Genomic DNA, 27,454 nt, shown 5'->3' on the forward strand with positions numbered 1-27,454 from the left:
AACAAAAAAGAAACAGCACTAAAAACCTTCTCAAAATTTGAGCAGTGTTGCATAAAAACGGCCAATCTGCATTTTTTAACATTTTCTTCACTTGTCGCCAGGATTGAAAAATTAAAAAGGGCGAACTGAATGAGACAGTTTGGCCCTTTTTACCTTTTCAATTTTGGGTGTTAATGTTTAAGTGGTTTTGCCCTGAGTGAAAAAAATCTTGAAAAATGCAGATTGGCCCTTTTTAAGAAACACTGTCAATTTGTGACACTGTGAATGAGTTGAACACATCAACACACTCTGCTACAATGGGCGGGGTTTTCAACTAAAAATATATCCTTGTAGGTATGTAATGGGACAAACAATTCAAAATGATTTTTTTTTTGGCAAAAAATAAAGTAAAATTTTTAAATAAGTAGGTAAGTACTTGGTTGAATTTTATAAAATTTCTCGATTTTGCAGTAAAAGTTTTGAATTTCCCCAAAGTTTCAACAACTTTTCCAGAAGGGTGAAATTACCAGGCATTTCTTAAGAAATTTTTTTTTAATCTACCAGTAAAAAATGTGTTATTCATTTCAAGTTTCTATCTGGGAGGGAGGGAGACACAAGCATGCCCCTGCATAACTTGGTAGTATAGTGGTAAGTATACATATTATTCAAATTATATCTTCTTAAGATATGGACATAAGAGGAACACTTAGTATGAGTGCAAGCATTTCTGAGTTTTATAGGATACAAAATAGTTTGTAGAGGGTACTTTTGTAGCTTTTTTTTAAAATACTGTTCTTGCTCACAAAATTTCTACAATTATTCCAAGCTCTGTTCCATTCAATTAGCGTGCTCCCTTCCATTTAAACTGGGTAGGGAATGTGCTAGTTCACACTACCTTAAAATTCAACTACAGCAATAATAAAATTAACCATTTGTTCACATTCTGTTCAAAGTTCAGGAAATCTCATCAGATCTGCTAGAACCCCCCCCCCCCCCATGTCAAAACTGTACTTTCATTATTTTTATAAAAATGAATTTTTGAGAACGCTTGCACTTTACCACTTACACACTCTCTCGTCTTATGTTCTGATACCTTCAGAAAGATATGAGTACTTTGGTACTTTGGATGTGCCTAGAAAAGACAAATCACTCGGTAGTATAATGGTAAGTATCTAATTCAAATGTAATTTGTTTTCTAAGAAAAGTATGTACTTTTGATCTGTCTATAAGGAATACGTATGTAGCTCGGTAGTATAGTGGTAAGTATTTAATTCAAATGTTGATGTTTTGTTGGAAAGACTGTTGATCTGTGTAGACACTAGGGAGTAAAGAAAAAACAAAAAAACTATGTAGTAGTAGCTGTGTTCTTTTTACACGGATTTTGACAGCTTTTCAAGAATTTGGATTTTGAACGTTTTTTAAAATCTCTTTTTTTCAACACTTTTGAGATTACATTCACCAATTTTTCAAAATTTTAAACTTTTTTTGAAGTAAAATCTAAAATCCATTTTTAAAAGCTGCTACCTGAGTAGATTCTTGTGGATTCGAAATCTGCCAAAATCCTTGTAAACAGAACACATCTATTGTATCAGGTAGGTAATCTAATTTAAATGGTTGAAAAGAGTGCCTCATTCTGACATTTAAGCTATTGATTCTTTTTTAAACCAACTTCTCATTGCAGTTTTATAAAAAAGAGGATTGCTTTAATCTGTCACATAATACTGTACCTCATGTACAACAACCTGATGGTTCTTCAAGTGTAATTCTGAGGCCTGTAATAACAGTGGATACATCAACCTTTGTACAAATATGAGACTCAATCACATTGTTCTGCGTACATATGTGATGGGGATGTCTACAACCTCTTCAATTAAGACGACAGTCTCTAGAACTAAATTAATCTACTCTTACTTGATTCACTTCTGCACATTTCAAAACTGCACCCTCAATATGTACATTTATAAACACGTTGGTAAGTATCACAGTAAGTAACTATTCTTCCGCCTGCTCCACTCGCATACCTCTACTTACAGACATTATTCGGATACCTACACCTTCATCAAGGGCGGATCATATACGTAGCGAATGTCACCTAGGGTCAGTCACCTGTTCTCGCTATTTTATACACACACACAGAGCAGTGGTATGCATTCGTATAAAGACATTGAACTAGCTGTCGAGCTCTGCATGTTAATAATTATAAGTGGAAAAAAAATCATCGCAGACGCGTAATTTTTCACCAACCAATACCTGGGATAAGTACGCGTGAATAATCGTTCAGACAATGCCCCCGGTCAATCAAATACATAAGATTACTAACCTTTCTCGAGTATATGCCTCATCTTGAAGACTGCGCATTACACCCACGATGAGATTCCATATTCTGGATCGATCTTGAGTACACGATATACTGTATTCTGGGAGCGTTTCCTTGTGGCCTTCACCTTTCAACCGGCGATGCATTTCTTTAATCGACTCTTTCCACATTACAATAGGCAGCCCGATAGGTAGTTCAAATACAATTAGATTAATTGAGCTTGAAATTGTAATTGACGTAATCAGCCGTAGCAATAATAGTATCTGGATAACAAAGTGGCTCGTGCCTGTTGACACCTTGAACAGAACATTAAAATTTAACATTAGGTACCTATACTTTTCTCTTTACGTGTGTACGATATTGTACGTGATTAATTACACAATATCTATTTAGATAATGTTATCCTAAAGGACGTTATAGCAGTCTCTGTCAAAAAGAAAGACCATAGAATCAGTATCTCGGTCCAGATACTGCTACAAAAAAAATACACACGGCAGTTCAAGGTACCATTTGAGTACAAAATGCTCTAAAAAAAATCAAAGACCGAGAACTTCACTAGGTTGAGACACTTGACTCAACATCTCTTCGGACATCGACATCATCAACCGTTACTTCGCTAAATTCAGAATTTTGCTCGCGTCTCCTCTGCCAAAGACATTCTTTGATAAACACTTAAAAACACAATTGAATATTAATTCAACATCGTTCCATGCTCTTGCATGTGGTATAAAATTACGCCATATCTCAATACAGTTGACTTAACGGAGTAGGGTGTACGAAATGCTACCAAGCGATCTTTGCGCATAATTCAATGACCTTCTTGAGCTCGTATGAATATGCAAATTTTGCTCTCCTCCATTAATAACGATCACGTATGTCGAACTGGTTTTTGAGAATTTATTTTCCAAGTATGCGTGGCACGAATCTCTAGCTCATGTTTTTCCATTCCTATAATAGGTACTAATGTGTGTATCAAGAGACAATTTTTTAAAGATAATTCGCTGCCAAATTGTATCCTTAATGTACCTCATAAAGTTATTTTTTTTTTCAAATGGCATTTCTTAGTCGATTAGCTGGTATCTTTGAATTATAACGGTATACCTAAATCAATGATTATGGCACAAAATGACAGAGAACAATTTTTTAATGAAATACGTACGTACAACCAACAAATTCGCAACAGCGTGTTTTTCAATGGAAAAATGTATTGGATATCGCTTCGAGGAAGTTTTGGCCAAAAATAGAAAAATAAAATAAATTAAGGATAAACGTGTGCGGGTATGAATAAATTATTGGATAAAGATTCAGTTTATCGTGACTGTAAAAATACAAATCAAACTGATTCGTTTTTTAAGCATATACGACGTGACTTGATGCACTTCTCAATGAGAAAATTTGATCTGAATTCCAAACATCATCAAAGAATGACCTAGGATTGATGACGAAATATGTAAATAAAATCACTTGAAATTTAATTCGAAATTCACCTTTCAATTGAGGAGGTGGATAGCAGAACGCAATAACTCCAAAATTACGAAAATTGAGTTAGATATCTATCCTTATGTAAAATTCAACGGGGAATCCATTCCCGGTGTCAGATTTTGTACATCAGTTGAATATCATAGCGCAATCGAGGAAAACAAGTCTGATTTTAGAGCTAAATGCATTAAAAAATGAGATTTTGTTTGCAAAACGCAATAACTCCACTACTTTTTATACATTTCAGTTGCGCAGATGTGGTAACACTGTTTTTTTCATCGGGTAGATACTGAAACTCATTGGGTAGGAGTTACTAAAAAAAATTGTGCTTTCGTTCCCACTCTCTGAATGCTACATATATCACAGACAGGAATTGTTTGAATTTCGCATTCCAGTTTTGTATTGAAAATTTTCGATTAAACATACTTTTTTTCTATAATTTTTCAATTTCTTCAAATAAAAAATACGTTTTTTTTGCAGAAAAACACCAAAAAAAAAATTTCGTTCAAAACGCAATAACTTTTTTTTCTTTTCCTCTCTGTGCTTACCCAGGTGACCAAATTTTTGAAATTGAGTGGAAATTTTATTTATGGCATCCTCCCCTTTCATTTGACACCAATTTTGGAACTCGACCCCCCACCCCTCCCCTCCTGACCATTTTTCCTAATTTCCCAAAAAAACCAAAAATGGAGTTATTGCGTTCTGCTATCCACCTCCTCAATTGTCATGACCAATTTGGAGGGTCAAACTTATGACAAGCTAAAATGTTCAAAATTGCTGGAGAAATGTTAGCTACCTATTTCTAGGAGGTTGGATAGAAAATGGTCGCATCCGATCAGCAAAGGAAGTTTTTAGCAATATTCTGCAGAAAATAGGAGATTTCAAATCGTTGAAGAGTCAGTCCTTTGCTTAAGCTCCAAATCGGCACAAAAATGATCCCATTCGAATTGGAGCCTCGGAGGGGTTGACTTCAATACACAAACTGATGTTCAGACTTTTATCCTGTAATTTACTCTTTTGACATAAAATTAACTCACCAATGGGCTATTTTCAATACTTTTGAAAATTGGCCAAAATTCAAAAAATCAATTTCGGTAACTTAAAATTTGGTTCTGAAGTGTGGGTTACATCAGGGGTAAAGGCCCAATTTTTTTCACTCCCCTAAATACATTTCTAGGAATTTCTTAAAAAATTATTAATTACAAAAAATAAGTTCGCTAATTTTTACCCCCCTCCACCCCTCCCCAGTTTTTGCGGCGTTATCCAAGGTTTTCTCAAAAATTATTAATCAATTAGGTACGTTAAAAAGTACTATTTGCATTAGCACTGGTGTATCCATTGCTTGAAAACGACTAAAAAATCAAATCGAAAGTTTAAAAGTTCTAATAATTGGGGGGGGGGGTTGGAGTAAAAAATGTTATAGTAAGAAAATTAATATGAGTTTTCTATTATTTACCCGGGTAAAAAAATATATAAAACCGGGCTCGAATGGTTCCCTATTTTTTTATCCCCCCTTTAATTTTTTTCCAAACAGTTCTGATGAAAAATAACCAGCTCATTTTTAAATTCTCCGGAACCATAGACATTGAATGGAAACTGAAGCTGTTCAAAGGCATCGTGACTCACTAGAAGCATAAAACATATTAATGGTGGAGAGGTAGGGGGGGTAAAAACAGGGGCATTCTCATTACCCCTACATACTTTTTCTCTGAGCCCAATTTTTGCTCGATTAAAGTTTACGGATAGTAAAGGTTTGATTGTAAGATTGGTGTCGTCCTCACAAGCGACTTTGTCGCATAACAAAACTTTTTTTTGAATTTGAAAAAAGCTTAAGTAAGATTAAAATTTTTGGGGGTCATTTTTCCTAATAAATTTTTCGAAAAAAAAAACAAAAAAAATTAAAAGTATAAGGAAGAAAATTCAACAGTAACAGCCTTTGTGGGACTGTGGGTAAAACAGCTCAATGGAGATTTAAAAACAATTTTTTTTTTAAATGTAAAAGACATGATACTTGATAATTTCCACACCACTACCCTCCATCCCCTCCCCCAGTTTCATTTACATTTCTACAAAATGACAATTTTGGTAATTTTTCAATTTTTTAAACGATTGATGGCCTCGTTTTTAAAGGTGCCAGAACGGAAATACGATGGAAGCAGGAGACTGATCCGCCATTTTATTTCAAATTCCCAATCGATTAATATGAAAAGGAAATTTCTTCAAAAACCCTCGGAAGACAATTTTTAAAAAAATTACATAGTTTAAAAAATTGACAATTTTTGGCAAATTTTTCAATTTTCAAAATTTCTAATTCAAATGAATTGAATGTTTTTGGAATTATCCATCAGAGATTTGAAAACTGCACATCCGAAATTTTGAAAACGTTTTTGTGACCATTTTTCGAAAAACAGTTGGACAATTGCAGCAGAACTTCCCTCCACCGTCAACCTTTTCTACTTCGTGGTTGATTACTTTCCGACAACTCTTTCAACATGAAAACATTCTTGTATCTCTTTTCAAATCACCATCTTCGAAATCTCAATCTCTCATCACGCACCCACAAAACACAGACATATCTCATTGCTAAGAAAGGCTCTTTCTTAGTCTGGCATAAATCAAAATCCTACCACATTTCAACGAGGCCGCCAATCAATACGGCGATTTAATCAATTACTTGTACATCGAAATGACGTCTGTTGAACCAGAGCGGAAGTAAGTTTGAATCACGAACAGATTCTTACAGGCTGAGCCCATGCAACAAAAAAAAAGTGAACGTTGATTATAATAAATTTGAATAATCACCCGCCAGCTCGTTCGTCTGAACAATTACGCGATAATTTATCAGAAACGGATTAATTTTCGATCGTCGATCGTCGCCCAGCGATACATAATTAAGACACGACGCTCAACGTCGACGGTGCAATTTACCTCGTTCAAACATGCAAAATTTTTCCTCCTATCTCGTATACTTACGAGTAGGTCGATCACTCATCGTGACCGATGGCGATATTTGGGTGAAAAAATCTCACCCCGAAGGTAGCCTTTATTAACAGTGAGTAAGAATTAAGTTCACGGACGTCGAATAGGTATAACTTAGTACATAAAGTTTGATTCATAAATAAAGATCAAGGATCCGTCGGTGATTTTTTTCGTCTTGAAGAGGAATTCCTGGTTTCCAACTCACTCTCGGTATACCTGACCACGTAACCGTAATTTGTTTCGCTGTAACATTCAAGGTCACGTACTTCTCCCCGTAAAGAAATGAGAACCGGCGCCTCTTTTCTCTTCCTCTCACTCTCCCTCTCAATATGCAGCATGAAGTACACTTATATACGTACCTAACCTACCTACGCCGAAAAAATTCTTCACGTGTAAAAAATTTGTCATTTGTTGGACGGGAACGAGATTAACGCTTATGTAATCGTGTATCATCAGCAATTCCATCTCCACCCTCTGGTTTACCCGGTGACCTTTCCCAGCCAATACTCGTACTGAGAATATGAAATATTGAACGAGATTACTCATCGTAGATTATACTACATAAGATCGTAGCATTTTGGTGAAAGGTACGAGTATAAGCGTGAGTTTTGTTTCAAAAGACTGATCGCGTGATTCGTAATTTCGTACGTTGTACTTCTCCGGTGGTTGATGTGAAAAAGACAAGCTCAGTTTCGAGATTTCGTACTACATGATTCGTCTTCTTGGCTTTCTAATCAATTAGGTTTCTGGTTACCCAATTGATACTAATACATACTACGTAAGTACACTTCTTCTGATAACTATAGATTTTAATGTCGAGTTTCGACAATGTAGGTAGAGGGAGGTAGAAGTATAGGAACGTAATTGCATAGTAAACATAAAAATGGAAGGATGAAGAGGTTCTTCTATGGGACTTAAACGACTGATTTGGAAATATTACAACTTGGCGTTAATTGAAGAATAGACAGAGACACATAACATCAACAATATCCAAAGGTATTTGTAGCTTTACTTAAGGGAAGCTGTTGATAATGATGCAATGAGGAAGTCAATTTGACAGAAATATGTCCACAAACAGATTTACCTATTTGAATACCCAATGTAAAAAAAAAAAATGTAAGACCCACTAGGTACTGAAATCTCCCCCCCCCCACCCCCAATGAAGACTGTGATCAGTTTAAAAAATGAAGGGAAAAGGTCGAGCCATTTTTATGCATTATAGTTTGAATCATTTTTATGAAAATGACATCTACAAGTAGTCAAAAGGTACTTTGTTTTTCAACTCTCTATAGATATTTTTTTTTAGAAAAAGGCTCAGGTCGATTTTGACAAAATTTTTCAAATTAGAAATAATTTCTTCATAACGTTCAATTCCACCAAATTCTTTTATTCGTGAGTTTTTGTAAAAAGTGATAAAAAAGTTGATTACCCAATTTTTTGAAATCAGATGCAATTTTTCAATCGTGTGATCAGAAACCGGTTAATTAGGAATATTTCACTTGGGGTTTGGCCAAATTAAAAAAAAAATACATTGTGATTCTTCCCGATGTTGTATACATGCATATAAGTGCAATGAAAATGTCGATAAAATTGTAATGAGGTAATCTTTTTCGTAATTTATAAAAAGAGTTTCCCTCTCGCGATCCTCAAATCAGCCTCCCATCTAAACGTAGCCGTTAATTTGTTGGACCATAACTGTACCGACCGGCTATCTTTACCAGTAAATAGTTACATGTGAATCATGGGATAGCTAATAGATATTAATTCAAGGACATAGGACATATTAAAATGATAAAATATATTCTAAGTAGGTACATTCTCTACAACACGCTGGAAAGTTGAATTTTTACATATTTTTATACTTATCGTAATTGGAAGGAAGACTGAGGAGAGAGAGGAAGACACATAGGTACAAGAAAATGGAGCCTGATTTTTTTTCCTAATAAGCTATAGATTCCATTTTCAGATAATTTTAGCTCGAATATGATTTTTTTTTTGTAAATTCTGCAAAAAAAAAAGTACCTCAAGGAACCAGAGACCAAATAAAAATTAGTCATTTGAAAACTTACATAGATCACTGTATCATCGAACAAGATGAATCATTGTAGATTGCTTCACATATTATATAAGATTAACTCCTCCCTCTAATAGCCCACAAGTTACACTTCTGGTTCGCAACATGAAAAAGTAAAATTTATGAAGGGCATTCTGCAAGAGAATGTAATGTGATACTTATGTTTTTCGAAGAAGGGAGGAGTATATGAATGAATCCTCTTCAATAGTCATCTCTAATGAGATAGATAGGATACTGGTGATGGAATTAGTTTATAGCTACAAATCCACAGCCCTGAAAAAATTTCGATTTCTGACGAACTTCCAAAAAAGGTAGAATTATTTGAAATTATGGATGAATGCAGAAATGAAAATTTTGAAGAGTAGGAACCATAAGTCTAAATATTAGCTACGTACTTGTACATTAAAATGAACCCTCAAATTATTTACAGCCATCCATTTTCAAGCCAATCTGTAGATTCTACCAAAAACTGATTGTCCTCAGAAAAATATACAAAATTGACCAGAAAAGGGCTGTTTACGTTTCCGAGAACCTACATACAATTTCAATACCACTCTAGAAAATTGTGTTTTTTGGGAGGGAGGGGGAGAGAGGGAAGGAATTTTTTTGGAAAAAAACTTATCCTCAGAGTTGCAGCTGCCAAATCGCACATTCCAAAATTTGTGAACCTTTTTTCTGAAAGCCCCAAGAAGTTGGTAGTCGGTCTTGTCGGCCAAGAAACAGGATTTCTGGAGTGTAGCTGATCAATCGCACATTTCCAAATTTTGGGGATTTTTCTATAGAAAATTAGTGCCTAAAAAATATGTAAATCTATTTTTTTTAAAAAGTGTCAAAAGTGGCATTTAAAACGTGTTTGTGGGAGGAATATGATCTGGAAGGATGGAAAGAGAATTCTCAGAAGTGTAATAGCTATAACTTGATCGCACATTTCGAGGTGTTCAATTTCCTACAAAATCTACTGATGCTTGATTTTTCGATTTTTTTTTCTTGAAAAAATGATTCGAAAGGATGAAAATTAACCTTTCAGTCCCCCCAGATCAATTCAGTGTATAGATTTCAAACATTTTCGCGTGAAAAGTTGGTCTGACAATATTTGAAAAAAATTGAATGCAAATCATTGCTCATGCTCACAATGAAAATTAAGGATTTCATCAATTTCCTCAAAAGGATTATCTCTATTTCCAAAACCAAATTTAAAGGTGCAGGTAGAAAAATCATCAAATTTTCAAAATCAAAATTTCATAAACATTATCAAAACGATCATAAATCTAAATTTACACATCCATTTGAAACAAAATTTTTACAATTTTTTGAGCAACTCTGACCAATTTTTACTCAATTTTGTCAATTTATGATAATTTTTAGCAATTTTTATGTCAATTTAGAAGTTTTTTCCACACTCTATGATTTTTGCAAATATTTTGACTCAGTTGAGATCAATTTTTAACGCTCCGAGCAATTTCTGTTTTTATTTTATTTTATTTTTTTAAAGACATTTTATAGAAATATGTATTTTAATTGTCAGGACTCGTACTCAATCCCCCTTCCCACCCAAAAAAAAGGTAACTTCAGTACCTACCAACAAAAATCTAAAAAAGTAGCCAAAAAGTTGCTAAAAAGTTTCCAAAAAAAAGTAACAACTGCAAGATAACAAAAAACATAACTTCATCTTATACGAATTGAAATGCTCTGGTTTTTAATTTTAACAAGTTGAACTATTTTAAAACTTTCTGTAGATAATTCACGCTTTTCGACAATTTTCGCAATTTCTGAAAAAATAACACCAGACCGACAATTTTAACAAAAGACATGGTTTTCTGACAATTTCTGACAAAAAAGTAAAACAGTAGGACAATAATTATAGGAAAAAAATAAGATTTTTGGAATTTTTAGCAAAAAAAAAACAATCTATAGGTATTTTTTTAGAAAGGAGGAGTTGCGATAAGGCCATTTTTTGGCCCCACCTAGTTTTCGACTCAATCATTCTAAAAATGTTGTAATAAATGTCCGAAATACGAATATGTGGTTATAGTTAACCCAAAATGACCATTTCTTGGGCTCCAGGGGTCCCCAAAGTTGCGAATAAAAAAATAAATTTTGGAACCACTGAGTATTATTTTCAACAACTTTTTCATCGTAAAATATCTGCTTGAACCCGTTGAACATTACACGAGGCAATTTTTCCATTTTCGACTCTCGGGGGCAGAAATTGGGGGGTTTTCATTTTCGGAAAATTTTGGAACCACCATATTTTGAACCTACCCCTTTGAGAATCGCTAAAAAACTTTTCACAGTTTATTAGTAACTGAAAGACCTCCATCCTACCAAATTTTGAGCTCAATAAAAATTTTCGCTGGTACTCAAAAATCCAATTTTCCAATTTTTTGTAATTTCGATATTTTGGGAACCCCTGGAAAACTGGAAACCTGCGATTTGCGCCAAACATAACGTTCTGATGTATATAATCGATTATCTAGACGAACAAGTTGAATTAAGATCCCTGTACATTCGTAATTTTGAACCCTTTTTTTAGAGCCCACCATTTTAAACACCCCTAAAAAAGGCGTATATGCATATCTTTTCAAATAAATTGAAAAATTTACATTTGAAACATACTAGCAAGTGCTCGATAATTTTTCATATGATTTTTCCTGTAACTTTCAAAATTGAGCTATTTTGGGTCAAATTCTGAGATTTTTACTTTGCAGAAATCGTGCATGAAAACGTGATTTTAACGTCTTTTCGAAGAGTTAAATCGAATTTGACCCAAAAAAAGCACAATTTTGAAAGTTACAGGAAAAAACCTGGAGCACAAGAAATGGTCGTTTTTGGTTAACTAACGACATATTTGTATTTCGGACATTTATTACAACATTTTTAGAATGATTGAGTCGAAAACTAGGTGGGGGCAAAAAATGGCCTTATCGCAACTCCTCCTTTTGTTGAAAAGCGAGAATTTTTCACAATTTTTGCACAAAACAATTTGACAATTTCAACAAAAAGCATGGTTTTATGGGAATTACATAATGACAAAAAAGTGACCTTTTTGGCAATTTCTGGCAAATACCCAAGCAAAGTTTTTGAGTTAATAGCAAAAATTAGCAATTTTTGGGAATTATTGGCGATGATTTTTTTCTTTAAATGCGAGATTTATTTCCTTTGTAACTGAAAATGTTTGGCAATAGACGAAACTTTTGGACAATTTTTAGAAAAGAGTAAAACTGACAATTATTTAGCAAAAAGCACAAATTTTTGACAATTACCTATTGACAAAAAAATGGTAAGTACTATTTCTCAATCCTTGCGTTGAAAAAAGTAAATTTTTTTGTTTAATTTTTGGCATTTTTTCATGCAAAAAAGTAGGACTTTTGGGTACTTTTTAGGGAGGGTGGATGAATACTTTTTGGAATTTTTGCGAAAAAGTAACCATTTTTAGCCAGAAACGAGGCTATTTAAAAATTTTGACAAAAGGTGAGATTTTTCAATTTTTGACAGAAATGTTGACAATTGAAGCAAAATGCAGAGCTTATGTAACTGTAAACGTTCGATGTTGATTCTTTTCTTATCTACATTATCTACAACCTACATGATCCAATTATCGTTTTGAAAATTAGAACGAAACGGTGGGCAGGCTTTGGTGACCTTTGCACAAACTTCAAATACAAAAGAGGTAGAACCTCCAAACATACACCAGCAACCAGGGCCCTGACCCTGTAACTATATACATAACTTGAGAAATAATAACGCCCATGATCAGAAACACTTGCACTTCTGGAAGAAATGCTCGTATCTATTTCAAGAATCTACGCAGCACCTCTACTCAAGAAGAAAGCACAGTATTTTTCCAGGAAAGCATTATTACTCAAATATCGTCACTGAAGCGCGACTCGATCCTTCAGTAGGTAGCCTGTCAGCGCAACACGAAATTCTTGGCAAATGATTCGATCGAAGGTAATCACATCCTGGCATAATACAAGTCGAATCGTAATAATTCACCCAGACGTTGAAAAATTACACGGTGAAGATCACCTTTAAAGGTGAGTAACGGTACAGCGTTAAAATCATATCAATCTAAAACCTACGACAATTAACTCGATCCAGTTAGCGAATAGGTAGGTAAGATAATCCGCAGCTGAGGCTAGGCTATGACTATGAGCTATTACGCCATCGTGCGGTACCAGTACCTACCAGATTTTTCGTACATGCTACAAGTGCTACGCTGACGTCAGAATGCCGTTAAATACGTACATAAGCACGTCTATGGATCTGTGTATGAGAGTAAGTATGAAGCCAACTACGAGTACAGCTGCAGCCGTACCGTACTTGGGTTCGCATTCGCATACGACGCGGGCTGGAATATGGGCGCTGGATGCTGCGAATGCGGCGTACAGCGAGCATATAGCGCATAGGGCGAAACAGCAACAGACAGAGAGAAAGAGACACGCGCCCATGCTAAACGCTAAACGCCAAACGGACTGCGATCGCGATCCATTCCAGATGCGGCTCGGGCTCGGGCGTCGGGCTAGGTAAAGGTCGAGAACTAGTATGTTAATGCACGCAGACGCCGCGCGGCGATATACTAGGTGTGTTTTATAATGCTAAGAAAGTGAAATGTCTTGAAATGGAAAGCCCAACTGCAACAGTGCGACTAGTTTTCCCCCTACTGAGATCGTTCTCCATCTTATCCATCTCAAGTGCTGCCGATGCCGATGCCGATTCTTGCGTTCTTTAGAGCTACCCGCCGTCGCAGTCGCAGTCCCAGTCGCAACTTTACATACGAGTACGAGTATACCTCCGCAGTACGAGTACGTAGCGTACTTGATCGCGGACTCCAAGTTCCCTTCTCGCCAGCGCCAGCGCCAGACCAGAGTAGTCGGCCTTCATGATCGCTTACGTTTAGTCGATTGGTGTTGTAAAATCGTAAATCGCCTCTCCCTTTTATTTATTTATTTTTATCTTTGTTTCGTCCGTATCGCCTATTATCATCGTATTAATTATTCGGCTATTGGTGCGATCGGATCTGTGAGTGTAGTTCGGCGCTTTACCTCTCTGTTTGTGCGCGTCCGTCCGCCGAATTACCACTTTTCAAATTTATTCGCGCGCGGGTTACGCATATTACGCGGGTGCGCGCGTGTGACTAGCTGTAATTTCTCTTCATCTGCAGCAGGTTTGCAAATTTTCTTTTTCCTCTTCGTAGGTACCTATTCATTTATACGTAATCCATTTCGCTGATTTTTGCTTTTCGCGAATTACTTCCGATTATACATATTTCGTCGTCTACGTAGTTGTAGTTACATTTTCGTGTATTGTGCAAATGTCTACCACGTTTCTACGTGTCGGCTGCTGCGACACGGGATGTCGTCTTTGGATCATGGTAATTTAGTGGAAATGAAAGTTTCTCACCCTCCGGGCCCATAATTCGTATTCGGCGTCCAGCCTCGTACACCCAGCGTTGATAATATTGCCTTCTGGGTCTAGTTATAAAGACGATGACGACGTTCCAGGCATTTCGTATCAAAAAATCAACTCCCTATAACGGTTCTGACACGCGTGTGTATGGCTTGATCTCATCAATATACCAGTCAACCGGCTCTCTACTTTTTTTTTTCTGTTGAATATTGCAGTTGTCAAACCACACATGACCTTTCTGCAAGTTTCACCCTCGGGCAGATATTTCTATAGGAAGAGGGAACTCCTCAGACAGACTTTAGGAGAAGGGGCACATGAAGGAATTTCACCCTACCTCTCAAAACAGCTCTCTTATACCCCCCTCTCCCTCCAAAAAAAAACCGGAGCATCAAATTTTTGATTTTACCATCAGGCATGAAAAAAAAATAAATGGTCGATGCACGAGTTGCTTATCACGATATTTGAGAAGAAAATGGTTTTGAAAATTTCAAACAGAATAATTTTATTGAATACCAAGTATTATTGGCAGAACTGAGAATGAAAAAAAAAGGTTTAATAATGAATTTTGCATATCTTCATTCTGCAACACTGAAGGAGCCATAAGGATGTGAATTTTGAATTTATTATATCAACTTTTTCGACAAGATCTCAGACGGAGAGGAATTTGAAATTGATCAGAGTAAAGGTCTCATGTCACATGGGCATGAAAAAATTTATATTTTACACTCGAGATGTGACAGTGTTTTTCGACTACAAGTTTAATATTTTTGTTTGCATGAAAATAAGAGTAGAAGGGGCAAAGTCTTACAACATTTTCAAAAATGAAAATTTTCAATATGGATTCCGTAACTTTCAAAGATAGGAAAAGAGCTTTGTATGGCTAAAAAAAAAATCGAAAAATGTTTCAATTTCCTTTTTGACCTCATACTCTCTCTGTACTGCCATCATTCTGACGTCATTTTTCGAAATTTCAGTCTTTTCCTTCTGAAAAACATCAATGTCAAGGATCACTAGTCTCAAAAATCGAAAAATTATGAAAGCACCCCGGAGTAATGAATTATTATTTCAGAAAAGAAATTACTGAACTAGAATAAAACAAAAAATAAATTATAAAAAGAAAAATTGATCAATGCCCCAAAAAATTAACCCATGAAGTAATCTCAAAGGGTGGAGGGAGAGGGACATCAGGGACCAAAATCAGGACCGTCCAGAGGGAGGGAAGGGGGGTAGTTTGCACCGAGCCTGCGCTTTCTGGAGGGGCCGACAAAAGAAGGACATGTGATGATGATGAAAGAAACCCCTGGTTTTTACTTCTCAACACACAAATTTTCGAAAGGTTTCCCCCTCATTCCACTGTTCTCTTTTCTTTTTCAAAATTAAATTCTAAAAAAAATCTTTCAAATTTTTAAATTTTAAAAACCAAAAAATAAACTTTTTGCATATAAAAATCATCGTTTTTAGAACCCTCAAAATAAAAAAAATTTGAAAGCTTTAACCTTCGTCTTCAAAATCAACTTCCTAAAAAAATATTGTTTTTAGGTCTCTCGAAATCAAATTTTCAAAAACTTTCACCATTGCTTCGCATGGGAAAAATTTGTTTCTTGTTTTAAAAATACAAAAATTCACATTTGAGCCCCCAAAAATCCAAAACAGAAAATGAAAATTTTTATTAAGTCATAATATGAATTAAATGATATCAATTGGCAAAGTTGGTATTTTCCCCCTACAGCAGTCGACAAATTTCCAGTCGAACCCCTCCCCTCTACTTCTCTCAAAATCCTGTACTAGTTTCGGCCCTATAAATGGGGTCAAATTATACTTTCCTCGGGCCCATATTGGCTGTCGACGGCCCCGACCAAAATTTAATATAATTTTTTGACCTCCTGAATCTGTTTTCAATTTGATTTCGTTGCATTAACCAAAAAAGAAATTCAAATTGATGGTCAAGTGCAAAACTGCAAATGCATCTTGTCCACCTTTGAGATTAATTTCCAAGGCAATTATAGTCCAAAATGGTGAAAGAATACTAATTAGAAAAAGCGAGGTACCTACATGAAAAAATCAAATCAAGGAGGGCTTGGGACCAGAGGCGTATACAAGATGAAATCATGGAAGGGGTTTACATTTTTGAATTGTGATGAAGTTGGGGGGAGGCAGGGGAGGCAGATTTTTAAGAATGAAAAATCGAAATTTGAGGTAATTTTACGAAAATACTTCATACCTAATGTACGAGTATTTTATTAAGATGAAGGTAAAATTGCAACTCGAGCGAAATCTTTTCAAAAATGTATTCAAAAAACGAAAAACTGCCATTTTTTGTACGTATTATTTCAAATACTTACCAGCAATGGATCCTCCCTCCTGCTTGGCCTTTTTGGAAACATCATGTCAAAAACGAACTTGGTAGATATGAAAATAAATAAGGACTTTGATACCTCACTCGAAAAAGTCATCGAATTTTGAATTTCTATGCGGACTCCCCCTCCTCCTCCTCCTCCTCCAAGTAGGTCATCATCTATTAGGCGCAAATTTGAATTAACGTCAGAAATGAATTCTCAAGGCTTAAAACTGACGAATGATCGACATTTTTGAAAAAAGCTATGCATAAAAAATGTAAAATCAAAATTTAACCGAATATTTGAGGGGGGAGGATGTACAAGGATGCTTGATTTCAGTTATTTAGTGACAATGTTCCAATTTAAAATCACAAAAATTTCGTCGAAGTGGAAAAGTATAATTCAGCATATTTTTTTTGCAAAGTTTGATATCAGTGCAACAAAGTAAAGTGCCTTCAACTTCGGCACCTCAGCGTTGATGAATTCGAAATTGAGCCATTGGTCATTCAATCCCCTAAACGTGATATCAGGAAGAAAGCATCAGATCCACCTGTTTTCACCAAAAAAGTAAACTTTTATGGCAGAAAGATGCAGCAGGAAATTGGGAAATATCACTTCAATCTCATGGTCAAAAAAAGGGTGGGAGTGGGAAGAGAGGATCGCAACACTTTTGAGTGTGCAGTTTAAATTTATGGTACCTAACTACATCTATTAATTTCAATTGTTATAAAAATTACGTGCATCGGACAAATAACATTTCTCTCATCTCTGTTCATTCTACATGTGGGTAAGTAAGTAACACTCGTACTCGTACATAACATCTTCAAAACCATACAATTCTCTTGGGTAGGTATTAACCTACTAAGTGTACCGGAGGCAGAATTACGTGATATTTTTAGGATAATCCGATAACGTTCAGATGGAATGATAAATGCATTGCATCGTGTAACTCTTTATACTTTTACAACGGTGATAAGAATATTGAGAAACGATGACAAAATCAGATTAGTTACCTACTCGTACATATTTCGTGTGCCATCAAAATGTTGAAAAAAGTTTCGCGCTCATCTGGTTCGCTTATTTCCCTTTCAGCTTTCATGGCGTAGGTAGAGAAAGCGACCAGTTATAATTTAGATACGTTTTAGAAAAGACTATAGTCGTCGAATAAATTTTTCAAATTGAAATCTATGTATCTGGTGATCGAATAGGAGTTTTGTGAAAACTGTCATCTGTAAGTACAGATGCAAAGACTGTGAGGATGCCTCTGAGGTTCAATTTCTCAGCCCTCTCTTCTCCTTCAAATTTGGATTTCAGAAAGATGGTGGAACAGGACGTAGCTGAAAGGAATGAATAACCATACAAGTGGCTTCACTTTTGTACATTTTGAGAACTTTTGGATTTTCACTGAAATTTGGGAAGGATGAAACAAGACCACAGACAGTAAGCTTGTGGATCCCTGAATTCATGTAGAATGAGTTAATTGAAGATCTGAATCCCAAGAGAATCTGAGTCACGGTTAATCCAAACACCTACATCTTGTTTTATGCCATTGGATGGCGTCCATTGCAAAAGTGTTTAGCAGCCTTAGCTCGCTAGCTCACATTTGTTGAATCCATCAATGGTCTGCAGAGATTTCTTTCATGAGATGAAACGGTCGCCTATAGATCTCATGAGAATAACAGACAATGCATTTCGTGTTACTGCATCAGTGACAAATCACTATACAAACGAAGAGTGATATTCCAAAACTCGCTTTGTCCATTTTTATCGAAGTTGGGTTTTCAGCGGTACCTGGTAGATGAAGTATTAACTCTCATTCCTACATCATCAACCTACCAAAATGAGGTGTTTAACTCACCTAAATGGCCAATTCACTAAAAATTAAAAAAAAAATAATGTTCCAAAACTAGCTTTGTCCATTTTTATTGAAATTTTTTTCAGCAGTATTTAGTGGATGAAGTGTATACCTACACTCCTACATCATAAATCCACCCAAATAAAGTGCTAAACTCGCCTAAAAATCCAATTTACCCGTTTAAAGGGAAACTGTTTTTCACCTCTCCTGAAAAGTTGTGAAAATGGACAAAGCGAGTTTTGGAATATCACTCTTCAAACGATTCAACTCCAAAGATTTTCCTCGTCTTCCATTATGAAATCTGCGAGTCTTCCAGAAACAGTCATTTTGAAGCCTCAAGAGTCCCAGACTTAATTCTCTCTGCATTTCTGCACTTCGAGCATCAGCATCAGCATCCACGTAGTCGATACCATTCGATACCTCATTTCCGCTTCCAGCTGTTCGCATACGTACATAAGATCATGAACCCAACATCGCAGACAGAAAAATTGTATTGCTACCGTAGGTACTTTTACACTCCCCAGCATGGTTAAGAAACATCCATCAACTGGAACACTCATCGAACCGAAATTGTAATTAAAAAAATCACGCATCGATTAGAACTTACACCTTGTGCTCACCTACACCACATCCGTCGCCGCCAACGATCCCGTTATTCGTAGCCGTGCACTGCAGCGACCACAAATAACTCGTAAACCATTTTCGATCTCAATTAAGCGACGAAGGAGAGAAAAAAACACTCCAGCATCCAATTAGTAGTCGTCGAGTGGGCCAATCGGTTGCTCGTTGTATATGTATTTTTCACCACTTGCGACACCTCGTGTCAAACCACGATAAAATACCATACCTTCAACAGTTGACAAAACTAGATCACGCAGATTCTACGCGGATAGGTTGGTCGGCTTAAATACGCCTTTTCGATTCGAATTATATAATAATTTTCAACTGTTTCGCATAGGTACATGCAGAGGTAGGTATCGTAGTACTTGTGATATAGTTCTGTATAGCCACTAGCCAGTAGCTGTGTTTTGTGTACTTATAGCTGCTCGCGAGCCTCCATCTATAGCTCTTTCTCCCAGGTTAGCACATAACAATAAAAACATATTCCGAGCATGGTAAGGTAAGCTAGGTATATCCTACGGTTCATTAAACTGCGAGCATGGCGCAGCGTATTCGCGCTTATTTGGCAGCGGGCGATTTTACGCCATTGTGAGTCCGACGCGACGTCTAGAGCGGCTTACGCTTTGCGCGGCCGAGCGATCGACGTTGCGTTAAAACGTGAGCCCGGGCTGTATCGAAACACAAGACTACTCTCGGCGGTCTGGTTCTTTTTTTTAAAATTAAATTATCATAAAGTACCTGTACCTAGACCTACGTAGAATTACATCCACAAATCGCAGGTACGCCAACGCATTCGCTCCAACTCCGTCTTGGCTGATTGAATTACGCACCGAAGATGCGATCCGGCGGCGACGACGGTCGATCTACATATAAGACACGTTATTAATAGGTTGGAAAAAATTATACCGCATCGTTTACATAATTATTCGATAAAGGGGCGATATATTGTCCGTATAGCAAGAGTAGGTAGGTAGATGATAGTCGGTATAGAATTACCAAACGTGTACTTACGCGGCTGTGCCCGTGCCCATAGTTCCAATTACATCAGAAAAAGTAAACAACCAACATGTCTTCCTGGAATGATTTCATTTCAAAAGAAGCGCTTCGATTGTCATCTCGAAATGACGAATTGCCGCAAATCTGTCCACCGGTGAAAAACATTAATGAAACCCAGATTTCACCGGATGAATGATGCATAATCAACGCGATTCCCATCGAGGCAATATTTTTCTCATCATTCAGGCCATGGAAAGCGGACGTTCGCTTCATTTATACAGGGTGGTTTGCATAAAAATTTATGAAAAAAAAACAACTCGTGAATTGAAACAAATTTCACCAATGCATTTCAAAGAAACATCCAGATTTCCAAGTGTGAGTCAAAAAATGTTCACGTAAATGTAGGGTTCTCTAAAGCACTACAATTACCCAAAAAGCTTATCATTAAAAGTATACCTATGGATATTAGCAACTTCAGGGAAATGATTGACTGGCCATACATAAATGTCTACGTGATGGCAGAGGAGAGGAAGGAGAACACTCAAAAAAACACCAGCACAGTATAGCTAACCAGATTCTCAACAATTTTACCTCCATTCCTTTCTGTAGATATCTGTTTTTCAAAAAAATCACCTTTTCGCCATTATTGATGGAATAAGAGTGAGAGAAAAAAAGTCATTCCACAAAAGAAATTTCACTTTAAATAGTAATTTCCTTTAACAAGGCAAGAGCAACAGCAAAGGTCAGAAATACGTAATATCAGCAATGCTCTCACACATAGGTATTTCCCTTTTAATTGGAGACAATGTTCCTTTGATAAAAAAAAATCACTAGAAAAAAATGAAAAAAAATCGTAAATACTCCTCAAAGTGATGTAATTTTGGGCCAAAAAATGAAAATTTTCCTTCACTTCTGTCAAAATAATTATCATCATTTTATTTTTTTTCCTTCAACAGGAAGGGATGGAGGGAGGGGGGATCAAAAATTCCTGGAGAGTGTTTGCTAATAAAAAAAATTCCAAAGTAGGTGTCGAAAATCGTATTTTTTGCCATCCTCTTCATCTTTGCAAGAAGGGGTGAAAGTCCATCTTGTACATAGTTTTTCTGAAATTCTTCCAGTAATGTTTTTGTTTCCTTCAAAAGCCACATGCACTAGAACTGTTTAAAACCCTGAAAAAAATTCCATTTGAAATCTTTTTTGAACCTCTACAACTTCTGATCATCAGTACAACTCTGTTGATTTTGGGGATACCTACTTGAGATATTTTGTAAAGAACCTGTTTGTTTTCAAAAGTTATGCTCACAAGGTGTTTACCTCTGATTCAAAAGTAACCAAGATTTTTTAAGAGGACATGTCCTGAAACCCTCGACACCAAAATTTCAGCTGCCCAAATTGATCTTTTTGAAGCCTCCAGAGCGTGATTTTCGATTTCTCCGGAATTTAAAAATTGTCTCCAGATAGCGTGGAAATCAATTTGAGGAGCTAAAAATCGAATTGTACTTTATTTTCCTGACTGTTTATAGGATTTATTCGCATTCGAGCCAATTTTCTGGTGATCACCTCGAGTGCATTTTTTCAACCAAAACATTGATCAAAAAAAAAAATCAAGTTTTCTGTTCGTAAGGAAATTTCAGAAATTTGCACAAATGGCTACATCTTGCCAAAAACTGACCCCCGCCCCCATCCGAATTTCACCATTTCGAGCCATTCTGAAGCCTTCAGTGCGATTTTCGATTTGTCCAAAGTATAGGTATACTTACATATTAAAATTTTTCCAGAAGACGTTTGGTGCAGCTAGAAGTTGAGTTTTGGCTTATTCTCGACCAATTCAACGAGTTCATCAGCATTTGGCTCAATTTCTAAAAGAACATCTCGAATGAGGTTTTTTTGACCAGTGGTTTCAAAAACACCCTCGAAGAGTCCGTCTGGAAATCGGCTCAAATGCGAACGAACTCCTTAAAAATGAGTCGAAATTCAGCCACACCTCGATTTTCAATTTTAAAATTCTGGAGAAATCAAAAATTTCATTGGAGGCTCCAGAATAGCTGGAAATGCTGAAATTCAGTTGTGGGGATTCAGGACCAATTTCCATCAGTTTTAGTGAACTGAATTTCCAAAAATTCGCCGAAAATCGATTTCATTCTGTTCTGACGTTTATCATTTTTGATCTTCCTTCATAAGAAAGTAAGTGGAAAGTGATGGGAATGAAAATAATACGATGGAAGTTTTATAACAAGGATCAATTATGACAATTTTTAGCGGCCAGAGAGGGGAATCAAGAACAAAAATACCAAGTAAAAATGCAAAATAGGAAAACCGAAAAATTTGAAAAATTCCAATATTGTTGATTTTGTACAAAAATTTAAATTTTTTCAATTGATTTGGTTGAATTTCTGGAATTTTTCAAATAAATTTTCTACCCTCGAAAATTGCTGAAAATTTGAAAATCGCAATAAAATTTAAACCAGCGTACACGAAGCGAGAGCAAAAGCTTTAGAAAATTTTGTACTTCCTCTGAAAAAGTGAAGATGACTTTATTTTAGGTGTCGAAGTCAATTCTTTCAGCATCAGAATTTTAAAAATTCCAACAAATATCACGTGGAAGCTTTTGAAAATTCATATTTTAAAAATTTATTTTAGGTATATTACTATTTTGAAATTTTTATCCTCAAGTTTTCCTCAAATTTCACTACCATTATTCAGAAAAAATTCAAAAGAATTTAGAAGAAATGATTTCCAACAACAATAAGTCAATAACTAAATTATACACTACAAATGACAAAAAAATCAGAGGATTTTTTTTTTACGTAAGTAAAAAAAGCATCTCTGCAATGTGACCAAAGAAGTTCAAATTTGCGAGGAGCAGTTTCAACTCGAAATAATCTGCATAGATGATCAAAACATTAGCGAAATGGACGGCCATAAATTTTTCTGCTCCACCCTACTGCAAAGAAAGCACACAGATTGCACATCCAACCCCTTAAGTAGGTATCTCTTCCTATGTCGTTTTATACTTCATTTTCCATTGAAAATGTCAATTATTTCTATTCCAGCCCCTTTCCTCCCTGTATTGTTGACCTTACTCCGACCAAAACCTTATGGCGAATAGGTAAGCTTCTCTCGTTGAAAATTGATCGAGGAAAAATTGTTCGGTTATTTTTTTTTCTTCTCAATCATTCTTCGACTGCAAAACAAGGCAGATGAAACGATTCAACATCCAGCCAATTTTTTATAAAATTCATCTAAAATGACTACCCATTCCAATGCATTCGCTTCTGCGATACTGGCAGATGAGCAGCTCTCTTGAAACAGTTGAGACCAGAATCAACGTGCGGGTATTTAGATACGCACGGATGTAAACTCCTTCACAGTGTCGATTCTCCACAGCCGCACATAGTCGAATTGTATATCCTTATGTTACACAGAACGCCGTCAAATTACGTTCCACTGACGGATTCGTGTAGGTACTCTTCGAGATTAAAAACACGATGTCAGTATCGTCGCATCGGTTTCCCTTATTCATTGTAATAAAAATCCCAAACAAATATTGCATAAGTTCAAGGCCAGCTTAGCCACACAGACGATGCCGATGAGACCTTCTGTATGATTTCTTTTTCGGTTAAATGGACTCGATGGCCAGCCAACGACGTTACGAAAGATCTCATCTTAAAAACGATCATTTTACATAGTGTGCAACTTTCATAGTTGGAACGAGTCTCTCACTATAGACATTCTCTCTTTTTCTATAAAAGATATCGTATCTACTTTTACAGCGATGAAAATGTGCAGAAAAATCCTACAACTGTGTGTGTGACTGCTGCTCGTCGTCGTGGTACGTACTACATAGACAGATACGCATTTCTGGATAATTCTTCGGCTTCGGCTGGTTGTTGGCAATTAAACGTTCGTTAAGAGAGTGATTAATCGCTGTGTAATTGCGTTATTAAACAACAAATTAAATACCGCGTGCACTGTATTCCGCAAAGTTCAATAAATCATTCTTTCGCCGGCGAGTGTTTGTGTTCTGTTATCGCCGCGCGTATATCTGCCGAGATATTCTATGGATATCTAGGTACAAAATCCAATTGCTTTTTAGATAGGTACCGTTTTTCTTTTTCAAACATCGTGTACTGCAGTCTTCCAACACAACAACGATCACGTATATGCTACGTTAGGAAAGCATTAGGCCGCCCATGAATCGTGTTACCAGCTGTCTTCGTCTCGTATAGGTTTAGGTAGGTATATCTATATGCTTTTCTGCGTATTACTCGTACATGCATTCGTAAGATATGTAATACGCATTGGCTCGACTCCAATCGTACCCACAGGGTGAAGAATATTTCTACTTCGGTGGAAAACTATACGAATATACAAAGCCATCCGAGTTCATCTTTCTATGGCGTGCGCTGTGACAACAGGTACATGCCATTTTGTACTATTTTCTTCAAAAACTTTCGTTTTCTTCCAACCATCGTAGCGCATTATTGCTCGTGGAAAATTACTGGAAGAGTTTTTCGAAGAAAATGAAAAAGAGTTACGATCTCGATCTATATAAAAGTCGTCGATTAATATTGTCTCGTTTGAAGTACCTTAATCTTCGATAATCCGTGAAATTGATCGATGAAATGCATCGTGTGCCAAAATAATAGGAGTTCATGGCTGGACGAGGTTGGTAATCCACATGGTCATCGTCATCTTCCATGTTTGGCTCTGCAATAATAGAAATAACCGATGAATAGTGGATCGAAGCAATAAAGTTTTTATTCATGGGCAGTTTTGTTCACGAAATTGCGAGCATTTACCTCTACACACGGCCCGGTGTTTCCAACATTTTGATGAGTCATTAAGGTAACCTCTCATATGTCTTACAGAATTTAAAAATAGGTACTTAGCACAAAAAATGAAAAAAAGTCACAAGATTTTGGAGCCTGATCTGAAGCTGAAACCCTTTCTATTTTACACTCCAGAAAATACACATGAACAATAAAAATTAACGAAAAGGTAAAAAATTGTTCAAAAATCATCAACATAGCACAGGAAAAATCACTTCAAAGTGGTATTAATAAATATCCTCAAACTTGAAACTGCCAACAAATCAAAAATATACAGGTAGGTATACTAAAAAAAAAACTTCCTCATTTTCAAATTCAAGCATACAGTTTTCTGCGCATTTTATTCACTATAAAATTCATATTACCATTTGAAAAAAAAAGAAAGAAAAAGGGAGAGAATAACCCATTAATACGAACACTACGCACATTAGCCTTGATAAAAAATAAATAATGACTATTATAGCGCAGATCCAATCAGCACAATAAAATCGTATTCAGCAAACACCAACACCATCAGCGGTTGCAGTCGAATGAGCAAAATTCTACTCCGACACCGTCGTTGTGACGTTGAAAAGACGCTTAATTAAATTAAAAACGCTCGCGAATTATTCTTCCAATACGACTCCGAGGTGCTGACACTGCTGACAGCCATAATATTAATATAATAATGTCATTGGCATCATTCGTCATTTTCGTTGATCTATCTGCATGGATTTCGTTTTCGATACGTCGACGCGACGGGTAAGGTCAATCTTGGTAAATGTGTCAAATGGTGAAAAAATCTCTTCTGTATAGCAGAATATACCAGATGTACCTCTACCCAGTACCTGATCTACGCATGAGCGACGATATCTACGTGCTATCGGTCATCGTAATCTTCGTACAACCTGACGGAACTCGGTTAACAAGTTTTTAATCATTCTGACGATGAGAATACAATCGTAATAGAAACAACTCTCGGGTATTTATTACGTCGCGTTTAATGATTACGTCCAGAGGAGTAGGGTTCACTTCACATTGACCCGTTTCTTATGGTAATCTATGACAGAGAGACGTTAAATTCGGCAGCATGAGTTACTCATCATAACACGCTTATACTGAGACTGACCGGCAGATTAGATTAGAACAATACGTAGCCGAATTTAGGTGCCATTTCAATTTTCCTTTCGCGTCCGCTGCCATCGTCGATAGGTCAGCTGAGTGAAATCATAATACTGCAACACGTTGATCACAAGTTGCAGCGTCGCGTCGCATCGTATCGCCTCGTGTGTTTCTTGTAAACAAATCTTCAACAGTGTTAGACGCTGCGGTGCGATTTGCATTATTCATGAAACGATCTCTCGTCGGGCGCTTTATTTGCGAGATCTGTATTACTATACGAATACGATTGTAATTTTTTTCTTTCTTTTACGCGTTGATGACATTAGAAAACCTGAAAGTTATTAAAATCGGATGCGTTATTTAGCATTAATAATTTTTCATGTCATAATACGCCGCCGCGCCGATCTAGCGCCGCAGCTGTTTCGTCGTGAAACGAAAAAAGCCGAAATTTTTTCAACATGATCGAGAAAGTAACTCTCACTAAGATGGGAAAAATTATAAATCCGCAGTCCGCAGTTCATCGAACTTGTTCAACGCCTACAAGTTCAGTTACCGCGATGACGCCGTCGTCGCCTTTGGCTACTGGTCAAATTATCCTTATCCCTGGCTCTGGCTGTGGCAACTGGGCCAATGCCATAATTTTCAACGGTATAAGTACAATACTCGAGGTATACCTGATTGAAATTTCTATAACGGACCATTGTTATAGATTCTTAATACATCTATGTTCGTTCGTTCGTTAATGAACTTGCCAGAATTCTTGGGACCGCCTTCGGCTAATTAATACGACTCGCGATGAAAATTCGTATAGGTATAAGATGGTCTGTGTGTAAAATACCGCATAATTCTGCGAAGTTGCCATACAGCTCAAGATCAACTTGAAAACATCGTTCTAACTGTTTGCGTATCGCTTAGGCTAGCTGTTCCATTACTTGAGAGCTAAATTTTCCACGACTATAGAACTGAAGTGATGAGGTTCGTGATACTGAAGGCAGAAAACACATCTCTTAGATTATTCGAAGTATTAGAAATTGTAAATTATTACGAATTAATTACTTGTTAAAATTCAAATCGACGGTAACGTGACAAGAGAAAGAATTTCGTGCTGACGAATTATTCATTTCCATTTCACATCCGTACCTACTACCTACCTACACTACCAATGATGGGACCGGATTTTGAAGAAAAAAATGCCAACAACTCTTATAGGCTACAAGCTCCAAGCACGAATATTCATTTCACTCAAATGTAGAAAATCCCAAAGTTAGGTTCAGAATTCATAATTCATAATACAAGTTCACACACATTCTCATATACCACGCCATAGACGAATCACAAAATCAACATTCCACATTCCACAATGAAGGCTCGTACTTGTATAGGCAAGTTTTAATCGCATATAAAAACTTATACAGCTATGTAGATGTAGAGCAGTATAATACCGCAAACTATTAAATAACCATTGAATAATACGCG

The 27,454-nt window shown here is 36.3% G+C and overlaps 1 long non-coding RNA gene across 3 annotated transcripts in view; it reads right to left on the reverse strand.

Annotated features, from left to right (window-relative positions):
• The window catches only part of LOC135844461 (uncharacterized), a 60,559-nt gene that overhangs the window by 26,078 nt on the left and 7,027 nt on the right, over window positions 1-27,454 (reverse strand). For all 3 annotated transcript variants that reach the window (XR_010558532.1, XR_010558530.1, XR_010558529.1), the window contains one exon: window positions 2,300-2,592. This is a non-coding gene — a long non-coding RNA (uncharacterized LOC135844461). The remainder of the gene's footprint in view (window positions 1-2,299; window positions 2,593-27,454) is intronic.

The sequence above is a fragment of the Planococcus citri genome, chromosome 4, assembly GCF_950023065.1.
Source record: "Planococcus citri chromosome 4, ihPlaCitr1.1, whole genome shotgun sequence".
Lineage (NCBI taxonomy): Eukaryota > Metazoa > Arthropoda > Insecta > Hemiptera > Pseudococcidae > Planococcus > Planococcus citri.